This window comes from Aulonocara stuartgranti, assembly GCF_965226115.1.
Source record: "Aulonocara stuartgranti genome assembly, chromosome: 20".
NCBI classification, from domain to species: Eukaryota; Metazoa; Chordata; class Actinopteri; order Cichliformes; family Cichlidae; genus Aulonocara; species Aulonocara stuartgranti.
In genome coordinates, this window is record NC_138956.1 from 10910072 (window position 1) to 10936932 (window position 26861).

At 41.2% G+C, this 26861-nt stretch overlaps 2 long non-coding RNA genes across 2 annotated transcripts; both read left to right on the plus strand.

Annotated features, from left to right (window-relative positions):
• The first annotated feature begins 4015 nt into the window (after positions 1-4015).
• On the plus strand, positions 4016-8900 carry LOC309697611. The gene is made up of 3 exons (XR_014273865.1): positions 4016-4782; positions 8404-8558; positions 8833-8900. It is a non-coding gene; the product is annotated as an uncharacterized lncRNA (long non-coding RNA).
• A 9085-nt stretch (positions 8901-17985) lies between these two features.
• LOC309697048 lies at positions 17986-22320 on the plus strand. The gene is made up of 3 exons (XR_014273740.1): positions 17986-18192; positions 21810-21964; positions 22239-22320. It is a non-coding gene; the product is annotated as an uncharacterized lncRNA (long non-coding RNA).
• The last annotated feature ends 4541 nt before the right edge of the window (positions 22321-26861 follow it).

The following is a 26861-nucleotide window of genomic DNA, read 5'->3' on the forward strand; positions in this document are numbered from 1 at the left end:
TATACATTGGCTGTCCCCACTCGTGACCAATGTGCTGCTACAGTGGCCCAGGTTCTCGTGACTGAGTGGTTTTCGAAGTTTGGTGTACCAGCGCGTATCCATTCCGATCAGGGTCGTAACTTTGAAAGCTCCCTGATCCAGCAGCTCTGCAGGTTTTATGGTATCGAGAAGTCCCACACTACTCCTTATCATCCGGCTGGAAATGGTCAGTGTGAACGTTTTAATAGGACTTTGCACAATTTGTTGCGGACCCTGCCAGTATCCAGAAAAAGAGACTGGAATGTATGTTTGCCCCAGTTACTCTACTGTTATAATACCACTCCCCATCAGGCTACTGGGGAAACCCCATTCTTATTGATGTTTGGGCAAGAACCCAGGTTGCCAGTGGACTTTCTGTTGGGCAGAGTACCGGACCCCATCAGTGGAGATGTGCACGAGTGGATTCAGGAGCATCAAGCCCGGCTACAGGTTGTACACGAAGGAGCCAAGGAACGATTGCAATTGGCTGCCGACCGCAGAAAGAGGCACCATGACAAAAAGGTGAAAGAGGCACCATTGAACGACGGCCAGTTGGTGTTCCTGCGCGATCTGAGTGGAAGGGGGAGATGTAAAATCCAAGATCGATGGAAACCCGTGGTATATAGAATCCTGAAGGCACCTAAAGGAGGTGGGGCAGTATATACCATTGCACCTGCAGATGATCCCAGCAGTGTGAAGCATGTTCATCGTACCTTGTTGAAGGCTGTGGTAACGGCAGCTACACCATCAGAAGGGCCTGCTCCAAGCAGTAGCTCACATGGCCCAGAAATATCCTCCCCAGAACCAGGACATGACTCATCATGTGACAGTGACCTGTTATTCCTGAGCATAGGAGCTCCTCAAGTAAATGTTTCACCATCTTACAGCCCAGTGGCAGTGATTCCAAGTAGCCCTGAGTTGTTGCTTCCACCAGAAGACCGAACTTCCGATGTTCCAGCCACTGGTACAGTTACTCCGAGTGTAGCACCAGTTCCATCTAGCTCTCTTCCTGCTCTCTCTACGAGTTCTGATACAAGAAATGTGGTGGTGCGAAAAACAACCCGGTCCACAGCTGGCCAGCATTCAAACATCCATCATCTCCCAAGACCAACAGGGGAGGTGGCACAAGGGGCTGCTAACTCTATTTCTGAGCCTAGGGTACATGCTGTCTCTGCATTTTTTAGGCCTTGGGACTAATCTGGGTGTCTTTGTAATTCATCGTCGGGGCGACGATGCAAGAAGGAGGGGTAGAATGTGGCAGGATGAATGTTATCCCTCGGTCCAACCCACTTTCAGCCTGGCCCATTAGGGGGCGCTGGTATAAATAGTGGCCATTTGAGTGTCTCTGCATTGCTTGCCTGTGATCTCCTTTTTGGTCACCTGACTTCCTCGGGGTGGTAGAGATCGTTTGTGGGTTACTCCTCTAAAGTCTCCATCGCGGCTGGTCGTAGCTATAGAAGCCTCCTCTGAGCTATTCTGCTTACGTTCTGTGACCCGGCTTACTTGGTACGTAATCAACTTTTGTTACGCTCTCTGCCTTCTATTGTTCTTTTATAGTAATTATTTATTATGTTTCGCAGGAAGTGTGGGCCTTAGTTTTGCGCCAAGTTACGTGAACTGAAGTGCTGCTGTTTTGCCTTGCTGTGCTTTTACCGTCTGTTCCCGTTGTGAGAATTCTTCCCTGCTGCTGTCAGCTTTTACAGTGGACGTCGGCGTGGACAACGGCCATATGCATGCCGGTTATCGGAGTCAGCTGGCGTGCATATTAATTGACTGTTAACTTATCGTCGTGTGGACGGCAAGTTGGAGCAGTACGGTGATTCCGTTTGCTCCAGATTTTAGAGTTTTATCCAGATTGTATGTTGTTTTATTGCTTTTTGATTTGTAGTTTGGATTCTCTGTTACACCACTGGTGGGAGGCCCTTTTTCTAGCTGTAGATCACCAGTGTGGTCCTGCAGTTGGGTTATCCCCCGGTGCTACACATTAGTTTGTTGTAATATATTAAAATTTTCTTTGTTTCTTTTTATTCAGATGCGGAGTGCCGACGTGGAGGAGACTAGGGTGCCTTGGTGGTGGGATCCCTTGAGTGTACACACCTGCCTTGTTTAGTTTATTAGTGTGAGTGTGTGTGATAGTGTGCTGCACTTGTGTTTTGGGTGTGTTTTCTTTCTTTAGTTTGTGTGTGGCATCCCTGCCCCTCCACTGGTAAGCCTCAGCTCTGAATACCTTTTTAAGCATATTTGTACTTGAATATTTATGATTGTGCTTTTATATGGTGTTTTAGATAATTATTAATAAATTGTGAATTTGTTGATCATTGAACCTCGTCTCTGGACTGAGTATAGCGAACCTAAGTGCCTTTCTGGTGATTTAGTGTTACTTTCAGTATTCTCTGGGTGAAATTCCCAGGGTGGCGTTGTCTTTTTAAAACTGCAAAGAGTATTTACTTTATATCCCATCCTCGTCTCGCCACAAACTTCTATAGCTACGACCAGCCGCGATGGAGACTTTAGAGGAGTAACCCACAAACGATCTCTACCACCCCGAGGAAGTCAGGTGACCAAAAAGGAGATCACAGGCAAGCAATGCAGAGACACTCAAATGGCCACTATTTATACCAGCGCCCCCTAATGGGCCAGGCTGAAAGTGGGTTGGACCGAGGGATAACATTCATCCTGCCACATTATCATACAAAACATGCACTCAAAAAAGGTGCATCTAAACAAACCTGTTTGAATCAACAGGCCTCTGTACCCTATGTTGCAAACAGTTTTGTTAAACTATATAAAAAACATGAATTTATCTTGCTGGAGAGCACATAATACACACGACAGATTACACATCCAAGCTTTAATCATCATGTCATGCCTGTGGGAGTTACCTGGAAAAAATGCAAAGACTGACTTAACATTAGAGGAAGGCATGTTGTCCAACATCGGTCTAAGGTGTGAGTGAACCAGTTTTTTGGTTGTCACTATGCAGTTTAATAATTCCTACACAAACTAATGGGAACATATCTGATAAAAAATATCATACTGTAAACAATCCTTAGTTTTTAATTTTTGTTATAGGAGGGAACATATGTGGTATTTTAGCATCAGACACTTTCACGGCTGCGCAGCAGTCGTGTGGTGAATTGAGAAAAGGATCCAAAATGCAGGCACTGGCTGGGGTGCGAGTGAATGTTTATTTACAGAGGTGATAAGGTGACAAAAACAGGAGGAGCAGAGCGGGGAGCAAACAAACGTAAACTGGGGAAACCTAAAGAACTCAACTTAAACCAAACACTAGTGATGTGATGTTCTGTATCGAGGCTTCGAAGCTTGTGTCGAGTAATTGAGGGGGTGTTTCCGCGATGCGCGTATCGAGGCTTGCTTCATTTATGGGAAGAGCTGAAAATGATGACGTCCGAAGCCTCGCTGCCCGGCTGTACCACGTGACTGGTTCATGAAGTGGTTCGAACTTTGTCGCGAGATATGACAGCAATATAAACCCCTCAGACTTCATTCAAAATGTAGGTGTTTGATGGAGAGTTGCGGTTAGTGAGAGTTTGGAGACAGTTTGGAGGTTTATGAGAGTGAGGAGAGAAAGTCAGGAGAGAATGGAGCCAGCTAAGAAGAGGAGGATGTCCTCCCCTGTGTGGGAACATTTTGATTTTATTCCTCCCAACAAGGTATGTAAATTTCTACAGAAGATGTATTTTCATAATAATGATGGTGCAATATAACAATATAACAATATTATACAACTGTAATACGTTCCGTGTGTGATATTTATATTTGTGCTTTGTCTTTATTGTCTTTCCTCAGGAGAACAATCTCCAATAGATGAAGACCTGGTTAGCATGGTGATTGAGGACTCCCAGCCATTTAGCATTGTGGAGGACAAAGGATTCAAAAGATTTGTGAAATCATTAAATCCTAGCTATGTTCTCCCCACTAAAAGGTCATAAAAGCAGTGAAAATTTAGTTTTTACAGAATAAAACGTGGGCAGGACTGAGGCTCAAAGCCTCAGTGTGTAGCTGTCCATACCTCAACGTTACAAAAGCACAACCACTGTCCACACCCCCAACCACACCTCACCTCACAGTAAATGATCATTTCCATTTTAAGCATTTCCAAATGATCATTTTCCATACTGCCAGTATAAATATACACAGTATGCTGCCATCAATACAATATAGATGTTTTACACACTCCTTTTGTTGTTGACATTTACAGGCTGTGTGCAAAAGGCCACACTCTTCAAATTCATGCCAACTAATATTTTTACGTCCAGTAGGTGTCCTAATAGAGCAAATGAAGCTTCAAGAAGCTTTGCACTGGAGTGAACCAATTGGATGAAAAGCTTCAGTGCTTCATGAAGCTTCATCTGCCCATCACTACCAAACACGCACGGGAGGAGGAACAAAATGCACAAAGAAAGATGGCGGAGAGACGCAGACTGAACACCAGGTTACACAGAATTATGCAGACGGACATGGAGTTAAACAGACGACGCAACAGAGAGCACAGGAAAACACAGGGCTTAAATACACGGGGAGTAATCAGGGAATGGGCCACAGGAGGGAGACACAGCTGGGAGAAATTAGGCTAACGAGACAGGGGAGTGGTAAAACTGAACACACTGACATGAAACATGAACTTTCAGAATAAAACAGGACAGAGAACCAGACAGGGCACTGAACTTGACAGGCGGACTCATAAGTAGACACAATAACACCGAGGACAGACAGAGGGAACACAGAAGTGGGAGCAGGCAGGTAAAGAACAGAAACCTAACAAATGGCAAAATCACAGCAGAATACATACTCGGAATGAACAAAAGCATAAGGCAACACAGACTCAGGACCATGACAGACACTTAGTTTTCTGTTTTCTGATGAAGTGGTTCATTTGTGCAGATGATGCCTTAATTTAACGAAAACACAAATCAGACACCAGCTCACAACCTTAAACATGATTATTGTGCTAGCAATTGGGTGTGATCCAGTGATGGATTCATGATTAGCTAACAATGAGGAATGGCAGGGATATTTTTCTTTAGCAAAAGAAACAATAAAACAATGAAAAGACCTCAGGAGACATAAAACTGTTTTACTGGCAAAATATCAAAACTAAAGCCAATAACTTTGCTGATTTTCTCTATCTGTGCAATATTGATTAAGGTTACTGCTCTTTAAGGTAAATATCAAAACTATTACACTGTTTAATCCACACCAATGCATCATATTCTGTAAAATCATATTTTTGTATATGTTGTCCTGTGAGGACATCTGATCTCTGAAAAAACAACTGTTAACAAAGCTGGAAAAACAAACCCACATCTTGATCCTTAAAAAAACATATTAATATGTATCTTAATAACAAAAACAATCACAGCTCAAATAAAAGGCTTCAGCCTACTAATATTAGTTCATAAAATACATTCTCTGCGCCAAAAGTGATGAGTTAAGGTGCCCATGGAGGCAAGGGTGCCACCAGGCATTTGGCCCCGGGGCAGACCCAAGACAGGCTGGAGAGATTATATCTCTCGGCTGGCCTGGGAACGCCTTGGTGTTCATATTTATATTAATATTCTTATTCTTCTATGACAAAAAGTACAAGTGTTCATTTAAGGAAATAAACAGAGCAGTAAGAGATATTTTTCAATTTTTTTTATTTTATTTTTGATTTGCCACCAATTACATGTTTTTATTTGTAATTTTTGTAGTGCTCCATGCTATGTGAACCCCTCACCTGATGTTTTATGTTTATTAGTTTAGTTTAGATTCTAAACTATCAACCCCAACAATCGAATGATCTCCTTTAATAGCAAGCGCTGGGCAACGGTGGAAAGGAAAAACTCCCTTATAAAAAGGGAGAAACCTTTGACAGAACCAGGCTAAGAAAGGGGCAGCCATCTGTCATGACTGGTTGGGGGGTGAGAGGCAGAGGAAAAGAAAAAAGAGAGCACACGTTAGCTATATGTTGCTCACATTGCCTAAAATGAACAACGTATGGTTTTCTGGACTGTGAAAGAAATGTCTCAAGTCAGTTTTCAGTGACGTGACTGAAGACTTTTCTGGATGGCCGTGCGGATGCTTGTCAGAAACAGTTCATTTCCTTTCTTGGAGAAACGAACTCCGTTGTGTAAAAAAATGGAGTTGTCAAAAAACCTGATGTGCGGATGCTCAATAATCACTCCATCGAAGCGGTCGACAGCCTTTCTAATGCTGGCATTCACAGTCTTCCTGTCCTTATTGATTTCGCCTGGATTTCCATATATCCACACTTGACGCTCATTGATGGATGAATATGCAATTGTCATTGAGGGGAACTCTGTGTGCAATTGCATCAATTCCTTCTCAATGACAGAAGAAAGTTCATAAGCAGAAAAGAGTCCCAAATCATTGCCCCCAGCATGGATTACCAGTATGTCAGGTGGGCTCTGTGTGGATAGCTCCTTATAAAAACAAGGAAGGACTCCCCCCCAGCGCATTCCTCGTTTGCCAAACCACTGGACTTTGGTATTAAGTCCGAAATTTTCTCCGAAAATCTCTTTTGCTTCACCCTTGGCTCGTCTAATGTAACTGGACCCAATGATCCACACGTTTGTTTCTCTCTGGTCTTCTGGGCTCTCTTTCTTTTTCGGTGTGTTTTCACAGGTGTTGGTATCGCTCAAGGCCGTATCGTTTGTTTTCTGACCTGGGAGTCGGATAGTCCTGGACCAGGGACTTTTTTGGATGCTCTGTGTCACTACTGCTTGTTCTGGCCTCTTGTTGTCTTTTGGTGTGTTTTCAGAGGTTTTGGTATCACCCAAGGTCATATCGTTCATTGTTTTAACTACGTGTTGGATATTCTTTGGCGGAAAACTTTTTCGGATGCTCTGTGTCACTACTGATTGTTCTGGCCTCTTGTTGTCTTTCAGTGTGTTTTCAGAGGTTTTGGTATCACTCAAGGTCATATTGTCCATTTTCTCAACTACGTGTTGGATAGTCCTTGACGAAGAACTTTTCTGGATGCTCTGTGTCACTGCTGCTTGTTCTGGCCTCTTGTTGTCTTTCAGTGTGTTTTCAGAGGTTTTGGTATCACTCAAGGTCATATTGTCCATTTTCTCAACTACGTGTTGGATAGTCCTTGACGAAGAACTTTTCTGGATGCTCTGTGTCACTGCTGCTTGTTCTGGCCTCTTGTTGTCTTTCAGTGTGTTTTCAGAGGTTTTGGTATCACTCAAGGTCATATTGTCCATTTTCTCAACTACGTGTTGGATAGTCCTTGACGAAGAACTTTTCTGGATGCTCTGTGTCACTGCTGCTTGTTCTGGCCTCTTGTTGTCTTTCAGTGTGTTTTCAGAGGTTTTGGTATCACTCAAGGTCATATTGTCCATTTTCTCAACTACGTGTTGGATAGTCCTTGACGAAGAACTTTTCTGGATGCTCTGTGTCACTGCTGCTTGTTCTGGCCTCTTGTTGTCTTTCAGTGTGTCTTCAGAGGTTTTGGTATCACTCAAGGTCATATTTTCCATTTTCTCAACTAGTTGTTGGAAAGTCCTTGACGAAGAACTTTTCTGGATGCTCTGTGTCACTGCTGCTTGTTCTGGCCTCTTGTTGTATTTTGGAGTGTTTTCAGAGGTTATGGTATCACTCGAGGTCGTAACGTCCATTTTCTCAACTAGTTGTTGGAAAGTCCTTGGCGCATAACTTTTCTGGATGCTCTGTGTCACTGCTGCTTGTTCTGGCCTCTTGTTGTATTTTGGAGTGTTTTCAGAGGTTATGGTATCACTCGAGGTCGTAACGTTAATTTTCTCAACTACGTGTCGGATATTCCTTGACAAAGAACTTTTCTGGATGCTCTGTGTCACTGCTGCTTGTTCTGGCCTCTTGTTGTATTTTGGAGTGTTTTCAGAGGTTATGGTATCACTTGAGGTCGTAACGTCCATTTTCTCAACTACGTGTTGGATAGTCCTTGACGAAGAACTTTTCTGGATGCTCTGTGTCACTGCTGCTTGTTCTGGCCTCTTGTTGTATTTTGGAGTGTTTTCAGAGGTTATGGTATCACTCGAGGTCGTAACGTCCATTTTCTCAACTAGTTGTTGGAAAGTCCTTGGCGCATAACTTTTCTGGATGCTCTGTGTCACTGCTGCTTGTTCTGGACTCTTGTTGTCTTTTGGTGTGTTTTGAGAGGTTTTGGTATCACTCAAGTTCATATTGTTCTTTTTCTGAACTTGGAGTTGGATAGTCCTTGAAGAAGAACCTTTTTGGATGCTCGGAGTCACTGCTGTTTCTTTTTTCTCAGTGGCTATTCTCATCCTCTTTCTCTCTGGAGAGTAGCTCTCAGAGTTGTTTTTGCTGCCTTTTGAAATCTGACTGTATCGTCTTTTCAACACAGTTTTTTCTTCACAGATTCGTCTCTTTTTCCTTGGTGGAGAGCAGCTGTCGGGACTTCTGCAATTCTGTGCAGCATAATCCGGGCCTCGCTTCCTCTTGAGTGGAAGCTGGAAATGTGTTTCTTCAGAATTTGGCTCTGGATTTTGGTGGTCCATTGTAGTAAAGCCAGCGTAAGCTTGTTGACTTTTGCCGTGTTTACTCTGAGACATGTTAGAGTGTTGATGAAGTGACTGTGTTAAAGGTTCAACTGTTTTAAAATGTTTCTCAGGTTTACCTTTGAATGCTGCAATCTTGAGTGTTGCAAATAAACTGACTGAAAGTTTGGGATTCTTACCCCTACTTATAGATTCACTACTATGACATCATAATGATGTCATAACAAAATGTAACAGTAACATTCTTTTTTCTTCTTCTTTCTTTTAAATTTGGTGTTATTGTCTATAGGGCTTTGGAACGTGATGTCACGGGAGGGGGCGTGGCCTCCGGGCACCATTCTAGCAGGCCAAACAAAGGTACGGTGGCCCTGAGAGGCCAAACGGACTGCAACTTCAGAAAACACTTGCAAAAAGAAAAATGCTGCAAAAAAGAAAAACACTTGCAAAAAGAAAAATGCTGCAAAAAGAAAAACACTTGCAAAAAGAAAAATGCTGCAAAAAGAAAAACGCTGCAAAAGCACACACAACACAACGGAAATAGGAAAAAAATACAACAGAAATGTTTCTGGGGAGACAATAACCGGACGCACCAGTTGCACGAACCAAAACATGCTAACAAGTGCACTGGGACTGGGAGACACTTCAAAGAAGTGGAGTGGCCAAAGAGTAAACTTTCAAAAGTAAGTTCTGAATAATATGTCACTTATTTATGTGCTAATGTTTAATAATGAGGAACATTAGAACATTACTGTTGGCCACATGCCGGCAAAGTTATGTGACATTAGCGATGTTTGTACTTTCAGCATTTACTTTGTTTTAAAGCCTTTACTTTATACGCCAGATAGTCGACCTTAATCTTACAGAGAATCTGATGATTTTGTGGATAATTAAAGTCAGTCATATATCCACAAACACAACAGGCTGAAAGTCAGTGATGCTGCTCGGTTTGCAGTCCTGAATATTACGGAACAAGCAGGATTCACTGCACTGTTAATGTTTTGCAAGTGTTTTCTGAAGTTGCAGTCCGTTTGGCCTCTCAGGGCCACCGTAGCTTCCCGATGGTTAGGGAAAAATGCAGTGGCATGGCAGGATGCTGTAAACGGACCAAACTTCAGTCAAGAGAACAACTGAGATAATCCATCCACATACAGGTTAGTCATTAATGTGCTGCTGCATTGCCTGGACTGTAGTTACATGGTAAGGTTTTAAAAACTGAGCTTTAAAATGAATAGTTGTAATAAAAACTGAGAGAGGCCGACAGTGATCACTTACTTTTTGTAAGGGGCTTGTTGAGATTAAATAGAACAAGTTACAAAGCATTAAAACATGTTAAAAACACAACAGCCTTATTAAACGCAGAGTAGTTTGGGCCCAGAAGTAGGATTGATCACGTCATCACTTAAAGACCGGATAGACACATGGTGGAGTTACTTTGTTGTGTTTGTGTGTGTTTTTAAGTAGTTTTAAACTTTGTGATCCACAACAGGTAACAGTAAAAGATGAACATTTTTAAGCATAATGCTGTTACCAAACTACATTAATGGCCCAAAAACAGACCATAGAAAAAACCGTGGCTATGTGAAAAAAAATGATGACAACTAGTCCTAATTCAGGCTAATTGTTTTTTTGTTTTGTTTTTTTCCCGACATCCCTCCACACACACAGGCTGTGCTGGCTCACAGAAAGAGTGGGTCATCAACATTATCAGGCAGCTGGTGTTCATAGCAAGCCTCACCAGACAGCTTCAGTCCATATCGGATGTACAGGATGGAGTTAAGGCTCTGCAAGGACATCTGATTTGTAAGTTTGCTTTTTACCACACTCATCTGGGCCAAGAGTAGAGGAAACTGCCTTATCTTCTGCAGCTGGAATTCAAAACAAGTATTTGAACTCGGACACGGCCTGCAGATTAGACTGGGTTTGTTTGGTTTTTCTTTTTCGTGCTTTTCCCACTTTTCTAGCTTGTTGTGCCCTTTTTCTTTCAGGATCTGCAGTTTCCTCCCTGTCCAGTAGAGGCCTCTCTCAGAGAAAGAACAGCTTGGGGATGCAGATGATGACGATTGGAGATCAGACACACCGCCCCCACCTCTCCTTATCCATGCTTAGGTCAGAAGTGGAATGCTCTTTTGCTGTTTGTTAGTTACGGATGGAGTAACACTAACTAAGGAAATACACACAACACAGTGATTGTGAATAAGTCACTCCAAGTGTGAAAAGGTGATAGTCAGAGTGAGACTACACATGAATTATTCAGGAAATGCACACTCAGTGAGAGAATAACTATAATTCAGTGTCACTAGGGGATATAACTTGAAGATGATGTGTCTTCATTTCTGATTCATTTTGAACAGTGATGAATGTGGAAGTAAATGAGCGCGAGCTGATCAAAACGGGCGAGCTGTTTTTACATATTTCTGCAGCCTGGATGCCGTGGGCTTTGTCCAGGAGTAAAAGATGACATCGCCCATTTCGGATCTTATATATAGTTATACCTTGGTGTTTTGTAGCATCACCTGACAAACTTTTACTTTCCTGATGTTTAGACTTTCTGATCCCTCCACAGACTCTGCTTTGTCTTTCTACAAAGAGTTGACGACATTAAATACAGATGTTTTAACAGTGCTTGAATGTTTTATTTTGTTTACTCTAGCCTCCAACTCAAACTTTGGTTGCTCCTATGCCCACGTCACTTCCTCCACCAATCAGAATGAGGGTCCGGGTTCAGGAAGACGTCTTCCTGATCCCAGTTCCACAAAGGTCGGTGAAAAGTTTTAAGTTTGAGCAGTACATAAAAATAAATCCCAATCTGATTGGTATAGTGTTTTTTTGTTGTTGTTGTTGTTTTGTTTTTAATTTCTGTTTAATCGCCGGTCATTGCTCTGCATCCCAGTGAGGCCAACTCCTGCTCTGTGTCGTGGCTGTGTGAGCAGGCAGCTCAGCGTTACTACCAGAAATGTGGCCTCCTGCCTCGTCTCTCTCTGCAGAAAGAAGGCGCTCTGCTCTCCCCGCAGGACCAGCTACTGGCCGTCCTGCACACAAATGAAGAGGTGAGGTGACACTGAGGAGAGCCAGAAGTGACCATACTTGGACCACAGACAATTTAAAAGATGCTGAAGACTACCATGATTGGTTGATGAAGTCTGATCACGAGTGTTTAAGACAAATGTTGTCACCGTTGCTATCTTGGATTTAAAAAAAACAAAACAACCCACAGTGACAAGAGGACGGCTATGACTGTGAAACAGCTTGCATGTCAGCCAGTGAGCATACTCCTTTTCTTAGGCAAAGTATGGCCCAAATTCATAAAATAGACTTTCTCATAGACACAGAGGTCTTTTTTAAATCACTGATAGAAGGAATGGAGGTTCTAGGTCCTTCCACAATGACTTCATCTTTCTTACCCAGATGAGGCGTGCAGGTTTTAGACTGTATGATTCTGGTAAGAAGGTGAAGGGCTGATTATGTTAACAAGCTGCCTGAGAAACTACAATCTGAGAAACTGTAAAGATTAGAACCATTTCTATTACCAGACTGGATGCTGACAGCACTTCCTCCCATTCTGCGAAAATGAAGCCAAAATATCCCGCTTGTGGGCGCTGCCATGTTCCACTTTTGGAGCCAGAGTCTGCTCAGTAGTAACTCGTGGTGGAGCGTCTCTGGACATGACTGCGAACACGCCCCCTTATTGATTGATTGATTGATTGATTGGTAATTTATTTCAACATGTGAACAATATACAAGTACATTTAGAAAAGAAATGAGAGAAAAAAAATATACTATACAAATTACATACAAAAAAACATTCTGATTAATTTACATGTTGAAAGGGAGTGGGAAGAAGTATACACTTATTTAATCCCACCCCTGTCCCATAAATTATCAGTGAATATTTAGTCAGCTTCCTTACTGATATAATTTGTAATAAAAATAGTGAACAGATTTCTGATATACTATATACTATAATATCACATCATGAATTTTTTGTTTGTTTGTTTTTAAATAGAGACATTCACTTAATTTAAATATTTTCCTTTTCTTTATAGATCGAGAAGATCATATTTTTATAACTCTTTTTGAACAGTTTTATGTTTGGACATTGCTTTAATTCCATATTCAGTTTGTTCCATAGTTTCACTCCTTGAACAGAAACACAAAAGCCTTTTCTTGTAGTACGTACCTTCATTGTTTTGAAGTTACAAAAACCCCTTAAATTATAACTTCCTTCTTTCAAAAAAAACATACTCTGAATATTACCTGGCAGTTCTTTATTTTTTGCTTTGAATAGAATTTGTGCTGTTTGGAATTTCACTATATCGTCAATTTTCAATATTTCAGACTGCAAAAATAGTGAGTTTGTATGTTCCCTATAACCTGCATTGTGGATGATTCGAATTGCTTTCTTTTGAAGAGTAAAAAGTGAATGTAATGTGGTTTTATAGTTATTGCCCCAGACCTCTGCACAATAGCTTAAGTATGGTGAAACCAGTGAACAGTAGAGAATATGAAGTGATGTTCTGTCGAATACCTGTTTTGCCTTGTTTAGTACTGCAATGCTTCGTGATACTTTGGAATGAATATATCTTACGTGAGCTCTCCAGTTAAGTTTTTCATCTATTATTACCCCCAGAAATTTATTTTCACTGACTCTTTCAATATCAACACCATTTATTTGAATCTTTGCATTTGTATTTAAACTACTATTTCCAAATAACATAAGTTTAGATTTATTCAAATTTAATGATAATTTGTTTTTATCAAGCCAGAACTTCACTTTACTTATTTCATTAGTCATATCCTCCAATAAATTCTGCAGATCATCACCAGAGCAAAAAATGTTTGTATCGTCAGCAAAGAGAACCATTTTTAATACTTTGGACACTTTACAGATGTCGTTAATGTACAAGTTGAAGAATTTTGGACCCAAAACTGACCCTTGGGGTACACCACAAGCAATGTCCATACATAAGGAGCAACCACCATTTATTTTCACAAACTGCTTTCTGTCACTTAAATAACTCCGGACCCAATCTAAAACTACCCCTCTGACACCATAACGTTCCAGTTTTCTTATTAATATATCATGATCTATAGTGTCAAATGCCTTTGTCAAGTCTATGAATAACCCAGCCACATATTGCTTTTTGTCTATGGAATTTGTGATGTATTCTATTGAATCTAATAGTGCCGATGATGTTGATCTGCTTGATCTGAATCCGTACTGACTCTCAGTGAGTAGTTTATGTTTATCTATAAATTTTTCCAGTCTGTTTTTAAACAGTTTTTCAAGAACTTTTGAGAATTGAGGTAGTAAAGAGACAGGCCTGTAGTTTGTGAAATGGTGTTTGTTTCCAGATTTGTATAGAGGTATAACTTTTGCTATTTTCATTCTGTCTGGAAATCGACCAGTTTGAAATGATAAATTACAGATGTATGTAAATGGTTTTATAATAGCCTCAATGACTCTTTTAACCACTATCATATCAATATCATTACAATCCAAAGATTTGTGATTTTTACATTTTTTGACAATTTCAAGAACTTCATTTTCATCAACGGCTGTGAGAAACATAGAATATGGATTTCTGTCAATCAGTGTAACGGGTTTTTCCTGTGCTTTCCCAGGATGAGTGATTGTTCTTGCTAAATTTGGTCCAGCAGTTACAAAGAATTCATTGAGACTATTTGCCACAACATCCATATTGTATTCTTCATGGTCATTACAAATGAAATACTTGGGATAGTTCTTTTGTCCAGTCCCACATTTTATAACACTGTTCAGGATTTCCCATAATCTTTTATTATTATTTCTATTTATATCTAATTGCTTCTTATAGTATTCCTTTTTACTAAATCTAAGTATATTAGTTAACCTATTTTTATATCTTTTGTATCTGATTTCAGCATCTTTAGTTCTCGTTCTTAAGAACTCTCTGTATAGAGCATTTTTCTTTATACATGCATTTTGCAGACCTTTTGTTATCCATGGACAGTCCATATATTTCTGTTTCCTACTATATTGCTTTATTGGACAGTTGGTATTGTACAGTAATGTAAATATTCTAAGGAATTTATTATAAGCACTATTAACGTCCTGTTCCTGATATACTTCACCCCAGTTTTCCTTCAATAAATCTTTTTTAAATGCATTCATTCTTTCTTCTGTTCTTACTCGTCTGTACTCTTTTTTACTGTCCATTTTATTGATCTTGTAATTCCTATCATAGATTGTAAAAATTGGAAGATGGTCACTTATGTCGTTAATCAGGAGTCCACTTACAGTCTTATTTTCAATGTCTTTTGCAAAAATGTTGTCTATGAGAGTTGCACAATGTGATGTAATCCTGGTAGGTCTAGTAATTTTAGGGAATAGATTCATACAGTGCATTGTGTTTATAAATTCCTCAGTGGTTTTATGTTTATTTGGGTTTAGCAAATCAATATTGAAGTCTCCACAAATGAAAACTTTTTTGCGAGCTATTTCAATAAATGTTTCTTCTATCCAGTCTTTAAATGTCTCAATACTACTACCTGGAGCTCTGTATATACAGCTAATGATTACATTTTTACTTTTTTCTTTACAAATTTCAACTGTAATACATTCTAGTACATTATCAATCACCATCGTCATCTTTTCCACCACATTAAATTTCAAGGATTTGTCCACATACAAGGCCACTCCTCCTCCTCCTTTGTTTCGCCTAGTTATAAATGTGAATTCATAACCCTCCAGTTCAAAGTCTGTTCCTTTTTCCATATTGATCCAAGTTTCTGATAAGGCAATGACACTAAATGGATGTGAAAACTGGTTAAGATATTCTTTGATATGACTAAAATTAGCATAGAGACTTCTACAGTTAAAGTGGATAATTGATAATTTATTCTCAGTTTTAATCCTCTGATTGTAGTCTTTATTTGTATAGTAGCAGCAATTGTTATTGTTAGATGAGAAAAAGTTGTTGTCTGGATCTATTTCATATTCCAAGTCGTGTGTATTGTGATCCATATAGTTAAATGTTTTCAGTTCCAATTGATCATATTCTGCAACTGTCTGACTGATGCAGCTGATTCTTCCAGATGTATCTGAGTTCTTCCTTCCAGTGTGTGTCATAAGTGAGTGTGTGGTTGTCTGTTACCTTGCCTGTTACCGCCTGAGCGTATGACCGGGGTTTAATATGGAGCCCAGTGATGATGACGTCGTTTATCCTGGAGTATTGTTCCAGGTCAGCGACCTTTCTTTCCAGGTATGCAATCTTTTTATCTTTTTCGGCATTTTGGATGCTTTTTACATAGCCCGGCTGCTCCGTCTCTAATTCTGCAGGGTATGATGACTGTTATTTAAAGCTACTAATTAAAGTGCTTATTTAGATTAAAACTTATCATACAAAACATGCACTCAAAAAAGGTGCATCTAAACAAACCTGTTTGAATCAACAGGCCTCTGTACCCTATGTTGCAAACAGTTTTGTTAAACTATATAAAAAACATGAATTTATCTTGCTGGAGAGCACATAATACACACGACAGATTACACATCCAAGCTTTAATCATCATGTCATGCCTGTGGGAGTTACCTGGAAAAAATGCAAAGACTGACTTAACATTAGAGGAAGGCATGGGAGTCCTCAATCACCATGTTGTCCAACATCGGTTTTTTGGTTGTCACTATGCAGTTTAATAATTCCTACACAAACTAATGGGAACATATCTGATAAAAAATATCATACTGTAAACAATCCTTAGTTTTTAATTTTTGTTATAGGAGGGAACATATGTGGTATTTTAGCATCAGACACTTTCACGGCTGCGCAGCAGTCGTGTGGTGAATTGAGAAAAGGATCCAAAATGCAGGCACTGGCTGGGGTGCGAGTGAATGTTTATTTACAGAGGTGATAAGGTGACAAAAACAGGAGGAGCAGAGCGGGGAGCAAACAAACCTAAACTGGGGAAACCTAAAGAACTCAACTTAAACCAAACACTAGTGATGTGACGTTCTGTATCGAGGCTTCGAAGCTTGTGTCGAGTAATTGAGGGGGCGTTTCCGCGATGCGCGTATCGAGGCTTGCTTCATTTATGGGAAGAGCTGAAAATGATGACGTCCGAAGCCTTGCTGCCCGGCTGTACCACGTGACTGGTTCATGAAGTGGTTCGAACTTTGTCGCGAGATATGACAGCAATATAAACCCCTCAGACTTCATTCAAAATGTAGGTGTTTGATGGAGAGTTGCGGTTAGTGAGAGTTTGGAGACAGTTTGGAGGTTTATGAGAGTGAGGAGAGAAAGTCAGGAGAGAATGGAGCCAGCTAAGAAGAGGAGGATGTCCTCCCCTGTGTGGGAACATTTTGATTTTATTCCTCCCAACAAGGTATGTAAATTTCTACAGAAGATGTATTTTCATAATAATGATGGTGCAATACAATTTATGTTAAGCGGCTTTACTTTTGTACAAGGTGAAGTGTTTGCTATGTGCCAGGGAGCTGGGATATAACAACAACACCTCATCCATGCTTAGGCACTACAGAGCTTTGCATGAGAATAAGGGGGACACCAATTGTGGAGCAAGACCAGGTGAGCCATCAAATGCAATGATAATATAGGATGCAGTAATGTTACTAAATGATATAACAATATTATACAACTGTAATACGTTCCGTGTGTGATATTTATATTTGTGCTTTGTTCTCCTGAGGAAAGACAATAAAGACAATCTCCAATAGATGAAGACCTGGTTAGCATGGTGATTGAGGACTCCCAGCCATTTAGCATTGTGGAGGACAAAGGATTCAAAAGATTTGTGAAATCATTAAATCCTAGCTATGTTCTCCCCACTAAAAGGTCATAAAAGCAGTGAAAATTTAGTTTTTACAGAATAAAACGTGGGCAGGACTGAGGCTCAAAGCCTCAGTGTGTAGCTGTCCATACCTCAACGTTACAAAAGCACAACCACTGTCCACACCCCCAACCACACCTCACCTCACAGTAAATGATCATTTCCATTTTAAGCATTTCCAAATGATCATTTTCCATACTGCCAGTATAAATATACACAGTATGCTGCCATCAATACAATATAGATGTTTTACACACTCCTTTTGTTGTTGACATTTACAGGCTGTGTGCAAAAGGCCACACTCTTCAAATTCATGCCAACTAATATTTTTACGTCCAGTAGGTGTCCTAATAGAGCAAATGAAGCTTCAAGAAGCTTTGCACTGGAGTGAACCAATTGGATGAAAAGCTTCAGTGCTTCATGAAGCTTCATCTGCCCATCACTACCAAACACGCACGGGAGGAGGAACAAAATGCACAAAGAAAGATGGCGGAGAGACGCAGACTGAACACCAGGTTACACAGAATTATGCAGACGGACATGGAGTTAAACAGACGACGCAACAGAGAGCGCAGGAAAACACAGGGCTTAAATACACGGGGAGTAATCAGGGAATGGGCCACAGGAGGGAGACACAGCTGGGAGAAATTAGGCTAACGAGACAGGGGAGTGGTAAAACTGAACACACTGACATGAAACATGAACTTTCAGAATAAAACAGGACAGAGAACCAGACAGGGCACTGAACTTGACAGGCGGACTCATAAGTAGACACAATAACACCGAGGACAGACAGAGGGAACACAGAAGTGGGAGCAGGCAGGTAAAGAACAGAAACCTAACAAATGGCAAAATCACAGCAGAATACATACTCGGAATGAACAAAAGCATAAGGCAACACAGACTCAGGACCATGACAGACACTTAGTTTTCTGTTTTCTGATGAAGTGGTTCATTTGTGCAGATGATGCCTTAATTTAACGAAAACACAAATCAGACACCAGCTCACAACCTTAAACATGATTATTGTGCTAGCAATTGGGTGTGATCCAGTGATGGATTCATGATTAGCTAACAATGAGGAATGGCAGGGATATTTTTCTTTAGCAAAAGAAACAATAAAACAATGAAAAGACCTCAGGAGACATAAAACTGTTTTACTGGCAAAATATCAAAACTAAAGCCAATAACTTTGCTGATTTTCTCTATCTGTGCAATATTGATTAAGGTTACTGCTCTTTAAGGTAAATATCAAAACTATTACACTGTTTAATCCACACCAATGCATCATATTCTGTAAAATCATATTTTTGTATATGTTGTCCTGTGAGGACATCTGATCTCTGAAAAAACAACTGTTAACAAAGCTGGAAAAACAAACCCACATCTTGATCCTTAAAAAAACATATTAATATGTATCTTAATAACAAAAACAATCACAGCTCAAATAAAAGGCTTCAGCCTACTAATATTAGTTCATAAAATACATTCTCTGCGCCAAAAGTGATGAGTTAAGGTGCCCATGGAGGCAAGGGTGCCACCAGGCATTTGGCCCCGGGGCAGACCCAAGACAGGCTGGAGAGATTATATCTCTCGGCTGGCCTGGGAACGCCTTGGTGTTCATATTTATATTAATATTCTTATTCTTCTATGACAAAAAGTACAAGTGTTCATTTAAGGAAATAAACAGAGCAGTAAGAGATATTTTTCAATTTTTTTTATTTTATTTTTGATTATTTTTGATTTGTTTTTATTTGTAATTTTTGTAGTGCTCCATGCTATGTGAACCCCTCACCTGATGTTTTATGTTTATTAGTTTAGTTTAGATTCTAAACTATCAACCCCAACAATCGAATGATCTCCTTTAATAGCAAGCGCTGGGCAACGGTGGAAAGGAAAAACTCCCTTATAAAAAGGGAGAAACCTTTGACAGAACCAGGCTAAGAAAGGGGCAGCCATCTGTCATGACTGGTTGGGGGGTGAGAGGCAGAGGAAAAGAAAAAAGAGAGCACACGTTAGCTATATGTTGCTCACATTGCCTAAAATGAACAACGTATGGTTTTCTGGACTGTGAAAGAAATGTCTCAAGTCAGTTTTCAGTGACGTGACTGAAGACTTTTCTGGATGGCCGTGCGGATGCTTGTCAGAAACAGTTCATTTCCTTTCTTGGAGAAACGAACTCCGTTGTGTAAAAAAATGGAGTTGTCAAAAAACCTGATGTGCGGATGCTCAATAATCACTCCATCGAAGCGGTCGACAGCCTTTCTAATGCTGGCATTCACAGTCTTCCTGTCCTTATTGATTTCGCCTGGATTTCCATATATCCACACTTGACGCTCATTGATGGATGAATATGCAATTGTCATTGAGGGGAACTCTGTGTGCAATTGCATCAATTCCTTCTCAATGACAGAAGAAAGTTCATAAGCAGAAAAGAGTCCCAAATCATTGCCCCCAGCATGGATTACCAGTATGTCAGGTGGGCTCTGTGTGGATAGCTCCTTATAAAAACAAGGAAGGACTCCCCCCCAGCGCATTCCTCGTTTGCCAAACCACTGGACTTTGGTATTAAGTCCGAAATTTTCTCCGAAAATCTCTTTTGCTTCACCCTTGGCTCGTCTAATGTAACTGGACCCAATGATCCACACGTTTGTTTCTCTCTGGTCTTCTGGGCTCTCTTTCTTTTTCGGTGTGTTTTCACAGGTGTTGGTATCGCTCAAGGCCGTATCGTTTGTTTTCTGACCTGGGAGTCGGATAGTCCTGGACCAGGGACTTTTTTGGATGCTCTGTGTCACTACTGCTTGTTCTGGCCTCTTGTTGTCTTTTGGTGTGTTTTCAGAGGTTTTGGTATCACCCAAGGTCATATCGTTCATTGTTTTAACTACGTGTTGGATATTCTTTGGCGGAAAACTTTTTCGGATGCTCTGTGTCACTACTGATTGTTCTGGCCTCTTGTTGTCTTTCAGTGTGTTTTCAGATGTTTTGGTATCACCCAAGGTCATATCGTTCATTGTTTTAACTAGGTGTTGGATATTCTTTGGCGGAAAACTTTTTCGGATGCTCTGTGTCACTACTGCTTGTTCTGGCCTCTTGTTGTCTTTCAGTGTGTTTTCAGAGGTTTTGGTATCACCCAAGGTCATATCGTTCATTGTTTTAACTACGTGTTGGATATTCTTTGGCGGAAAACTTTTTCGGATGCTCTGTGTCACTGCTGCTTGTTCTGGCCTCTTGTTGTCTTTCAGTGTGTTTTCAGAGGTTTTGGTATCACTCAAGGTCATATTGTCCATTTTCTCAACTACGTGTTGGATAGTCCTTGACGAAGAACTTTTCTGGATGCTCTGTGTCACTGCTGCTTGTTCTGGCCTCTTGTTGTCTTTCAGTGTGTTTTCAGAGGTTTTGGTATCACTCAAGGTCATATTGTCCATTTTCTCAACTACGTGTTGGATAGTCCTTGACGAAGAACTTTTCTGGATGCTCTGTGTCACTGCTGCTTGTTCTGGCCTCTTGTTGTCTTTCAGTGTGTCTTCAGAGGTTTTGGTATCACTCAAGGTCATATTTTCCATTTTCTCAACTAGTTGTTGGAAAGTCCTTGACGAAGAACTTTTCTGGATGCTCTGTGTCACTGCTGCTTGTTCTGGCCTCTTGTTGTATTTTGGAGTGTTTTCAGAGGTTATGGTATCACTCGAGGTCGTAACGTCCATTTTCTCAACTAGTTGTTGGAAAGTCCTTGGCGCATAACTTTTCTGGATGCTCTGTGTCACTGCTGCTTGTTCTGGCCTCTTGTTGTATTTTGGAGTGTTTTCAGAGGTTATGGTATCACTCGAGGTCGTAACGTTAATTTTCTCAACTACGTGTCGGATATTCCTTGACAAAGAACTTTTCTGGATGCTCTGTGTCACTGCTGCTTGTTCTGGCCTCTTGTTGTATTTTGGAGTGTTTTCAGAGGTTATGGTATCACTCGAGGTCGTAACGTCCATTTTCTCAACTAGTTGTTGGAAAGTCCTTGGCGCATAACTTTTCTGGATGCTCTGTGTCACTGCTGCTTGTTCTGGCCTCTTGTTGTATTTTGGAGTGTTTTCAGAGGTTATGGTATCACTCGAGGTCGTAACGTTAATTTTCTCAACTACGTGTCGGATATTCCTTGACAAAGAACTTTTCTGGATGCTCTGTGTCACTGCTGCTTGTTCTGGACTCTTGTTGTCTTTTGGTGTGTTTTGAGAGGTTTTGGTATCACTCAAGTTCATATTGTTCTTTTTCTGAACTTGGAGTTGGATAGTCCTTGAAGAAGAACCTTTTTGGATGCTCGGAGTCACTGCTGTTTCTTTTTTCTCAGTGTCTATTCTCATCCTCTTTCTCTCTGGAGAGTAGCTCTCAGAGTTGTTTTTGCTGCCTTTTGAAATCTGACTGTATCGTCTTTTCAACACAGTTTTTTCTTCACAGATTCGTCTCTTTTTCCTTGGTGGAGAGCAGCTGTCGGGACTTCTGCAATTCTGTGCAGCATAATCCGGGCCTCGCTTCCTCTTGAGTGGAAGCTGGAAATGTGTTTCTTCAGAATTTGGCTCTGGATTTTGGTGGTCCATTGTAGTAAAGCCAGCGTAAGCTTGTTGACTTTTGCCGTGTTTACTCTGAGACATGTTAGAGTGTTGATGAAGTGACTGTGTTAAAGGTTCAACTGTTTTAAAATGTTTCTCAGGTTTACCTTTGAATGCTGCAATCTTGAGTGTTGCAAATAAACTGACTGAAAGTTTGGGATTCTTACCCCTACTTATAGATTCACTACTATGACATCATAATGATGTCATAACAAAATGTAACAGTAACATTCTTTTTTCTTCTTCTTTCTTTTAAATTTGGTGTTATTGTCTATAGGGCTTTGGAACGTGATGTCACGGGAGGGGGCGTGGCCTCCGGGCACCATTCTAGCAGGCCAAACAAAGGTACGGTGGCTCCGAGAGGCCAAACGGACTGCAACTTCAGAAAACACTTGCAAAAAGAAAAATGCTGCAAAAAAGAAAAACACTTGCAAAAAGAAAAATGCTGCAAAAAGAAAAACGCTGCAAAAGCACACACAACACAACGGAAATAGGAAAAAAATACAACAGAAATGTTTCTGGGGAGACAATAACCGGACGCACCAGTTGCACGAACCAAAACATGCTAACAAGTGCACTGGGACTGGGAGACACTTCAAAGAAGTGGAGTGGCCAAAGAGTAAACTTTCAAAAGTAAGTTCTGAATAATATGTCACTTATTTATGTGCTAATGTTTAATAATGAGGAACATTAGAACATTACTGTTGGCCACATGCCGGCAAAGTTATGTGACATTAGCGATGTTTGTACTTTCAGCATTTACTTTGTTTTAAAGCCTTTACTTTATACGCCAGATAGTCGACCTTAATCTTACAGAGAATCTGATGATTTTGTGGATAATTAAAGTCAGTCATATATCCACAAACACAACAGGCTGAAAGTCAGTGATGCTGCTCGGTTTGCAGTCCTGAATATTACGGAACAAGCAGGATTCACTGCACTGTTAATGTTTTGCAAGTGTTTTCTGAAGTTGCAGTCCGTTTGGCCTCTCAGGGCCACCGTAGCTTCCCGATGGTTAGGGACAAATGCAGTGGCATGGCAGGATGCTGTAAACGGACCAAACTTCAGTCAAGAGAACAACTGAGATAATCCATCCACATACAGGTTAGTCATTAATGTGCTGCTGCATTGCCTGGGCTGTAGTTACATGGTAAGGTTTTAAAAACTGAGCTTTAAAATGAATAGTTGTAATAAAAACTGAGAGAGGCCGACAGTGATCACTTACTTTTTGTAAGGGGCTTGTTGAGATTAAATAGAACAAGTTACAAAGCATTAAAACATGTTAAAAACACAACAGCCTTATTAAACGCAGAGTAGTTTGGGCCCAGAAGTAGGATTGATCACGTCATCACTTAAAGACCGGATAGACACATGGTGGAGTTACTTTGTTGTGCTTGTGTGTGTTTTTAAGTAGTTTTAAACTTTGTGATCCACAACAGGTAACAGTAAAAGATGAACATTTTTAAGCATAATGCTGTTACCAAACTACATTAATGGCCCAAAAACAGACCATAGAAAAAACCGTGGCTATGTGAAAAAAAATGATGACAACTAGTCCTAATTCAGGCTAATTGTTTTTTTGTTTTTTTGTTTTGTTTTTTTCCCGACATCCCTCCACACACACAGGCTGTGCTGGCTCACAGAAAGAGTGGGTCATCAACATTATCAGGCAGCTGGTGTTCATAGCAAGCCTCACCAGACAGCTTCAGTCCATATCGGATGTACAGGATGGAGTTAAGGCTCTGCAAGGACATCTGATTTGTAAGTTTGCTTTTTACCACACTCATCTGGGCCAAGAGTAGAGGAAACTGCCTTATCTTCTGCAGCTGGAATTCAAAACAAGTATTTGAACTCGGACACGGCCTGCAGATTAGACTGGGTTTGTTTGGTTTTTCTTTTTCGTGCTTTTCCCACTTTTCTAGCTTGTTGTGCCCTTTTTCTTTCAGGATCTGCAGTTTCCTCCCTGTCCAGTAGAGGCCTCTCTCAGAGAAAGAACAGCTTGGGGATGCAGATGATGACGATTGGAGATCAGACACACCGCCCCCACCTCTCCTTATCCATGCTTAGGTCAGAAGTGGAATGCTCTTTTGCTGTTTGTTAGTTACGGATGGAGTAACACTAACTAAGGAAATACACACAACACAGTGATTGTGAATAAGTCACTCCAAGTGTGAAAAGGTGATAGTCAGAGTGAGACTACACATGAATTATTCAGGAAATGCACACTCAGTGAGAGAATAACTATAATTCAGTGTCACTAGGGGATATAACTTGAAGATGATGTGTCTTCATTTCTGATTCATTTTGAACAGTGATGAATGTGGAAGTAAATGAGCGCGAGCTGATCAAAACGGGCGAGCTGTTTTTACATATTTCTGCAGCCTGGATGCCGTGGGCTTTGTCCAGGAGTAAAAGATGACATCGCCCATTTCGGATCTTATATATAGTTATACCTTGGTGTTTTGTAGCATCACCTGACAAACTTTTACTTTCCTGATGTTTAGACTTTCTGATCCCTCCACAGACTCTGCTTTGTCTTTCTACAAAGAGTTGACGACATTAAATACAGATGTTTTAACAGTGCTTGAATGTTTTATTTTGTTTACTCTAGCCTCCAACTCAAACTTTGGTTGCTCCTATGCCCACGTCACTTCCTCCACCAATCAGAATGAGGGTCCGGGTTCAGGAAGACGTCTTCCTGATCCCAGTTCCACAAAGGTCGGTGAAAAGTTTTAAGTTTGAGCAGTACATAAAAATAAATCCCAATCTGATTGGTATAGTGTTTTTTTGTTGTTGTTGTTGTTGTTGTTGTTTTTAATTTCTGTTTAATCACCGGTCATTGCTCTGCATCCCAGTGAGGCCAACTCCTGCTCTGTGTCGTGGCTGTGTGAGCAGGCAGCTCAGCGTTACTACCAGAAATGTGGCCTCCTGCCTCGTCTCTCTCTGCAGAAAGAAGGCGCTCTGCTCTCCCCGCAGGACCAGCTACTGGCCGTCCTGCACACAAATGAAGAGGTGAGGTGACACTGAGGAGAGCCAGAAGTGACCATACTTGGACCACAGACAATTTAAAAGATGCTGAAGACTACCATGATTGGTTGATGAAGTCTGATCACGAGTGTTTAAGACAAATGTTGTCACCGTTGCTATCTTGGATTTAAAAAAAACAAAACAACCCACAGTGACAAGAGGACGGCTATGACTGTGAAACAGCTTGCATGTCAGCCAGTGAGCATACTCCTTTTCTTAGGCAAAGTATGGCCCAAATTCATAAAATAGACTTTCTCATAGACACAGAGGTCTTTTCATTAAATCACTGATAGAAGGAATGGAGGTTCTAGGTCCTTCCACAATGACTTCATCTTTCTTACCCAGATGAGGCGTGCAGGTTTTAGACTGTATGATTCTGGTAAGAAGGTGAAGGGCTGATTATGTTAACAAGCTGCCTGAGAAACTACAATCTGAGAAACTGTAAAGATTAGAACCATTTCTATTACCAGACTGGATGCTGACTTGCTTTTGGAGCCAGCTTCCAGAAGACACTGAAGGAATCACAGTTTTTGGGATTGAATCCTTGGCTTCACTTTCCCGCACCAGTGCAGGATAACTGATGGGTTTGTGTTGTGGGTTCTGGCTGACGTTTGCTCGTGGGGATCTCCCTCCTCTCCCTGAGCGATACAAGAAGGCCTGTCAAAGTCTAGCAGTGGGTGAGCAACACAGAGGAAATGCATTATAAAACGGACACATGTGCATTCTTGTATTCTGTTATGAAGTACCATCTCTTTCTACCTGTAGATGAGAACAAGCGTGTCTCCCGGCTATGTGAGGTTCGGGACCGGGGTTCCTCCGTGTCAGGACTCCAAATGTCTCGGTTTGGCCGCCTCTTCCCTCAGCCCGCTCCTCCGTGCCCTAAAACTTCAGGCCAGCCTCACGGAGCTGCGAATTTCTGGAAACCGTATGTCTGACGACCTTCTCCCTGAGCTGATTGCCACAACGCTCACCATGCCTCGTCTGCAGCTGCTGGACATTTCTGCCAACTGCATTACAGGGGACAGCCTGGAGAAGGCTGTAAATGCTTTAAAGGGACAGAGTGCACCTGCATTCCCGGTAAGGGCCTCAGCTAGCCAATAGTGGCAGCTCCAGGTTTACCATCTAACCTGTATTTAAGTACCTCTGGTCTTAATAACTACCTTAGATCTTAATAACAAGCTAACCTGATTCATATCAATGATATCTGTCAGAGAGAATTGGCTCTCGTGATCATTTGCTTTTTCTGCTCGTTTCCACTCAAAGTGCCTGGAGGAGCTGGACCTCAGTATGAACCCACTGGGGGACGGCGTGTCTGAGTCTCTGTCCTGTCTGCTGTCCTGCTGCCCTGTGCTAGCCAAGCGGTCTCTGCAGGTCTCACTGCTCATTTCCTTCAGCAGCATCGACTGCTGCTAGCCAGCGCGCTCACAGGTGACTCTCTAACAAGCAGCTGACTGAAGCCTTAAGCTTCACTGAACTCCCATCCATAAGCAAAACTGCAACTAACTTTACATCTTCTGAACGTTCAGGCACAGGCCATTTGAAAGCAGTGTGCCTGTCCCTCAATCCCCTGGGCTCCACCGGCTTTGAGCTGGTGTTAAAGACTCTGCCCCTCCACTGCCTCACACACGTGGACCTGTCAGCTGTCTGCAGAGGGCCTGCTGATTACCCGGCACTGGAACACCTCGCCAAAGTCCTGTCACAGGTGTGCACGCAAAAATCATGCAATGTCATTTATTGTCGAAAGATATAATTGTGCAATCAGGTTAAGACTTTTGTGTTTTTGCAGGACGAGTGCTCTCTGACCCACCTCAGCCTGGCTGCAAATGGGCTGACAGACAGCAGTGTAGCTACCTTGGCGAGGTGTGTGTGTGTG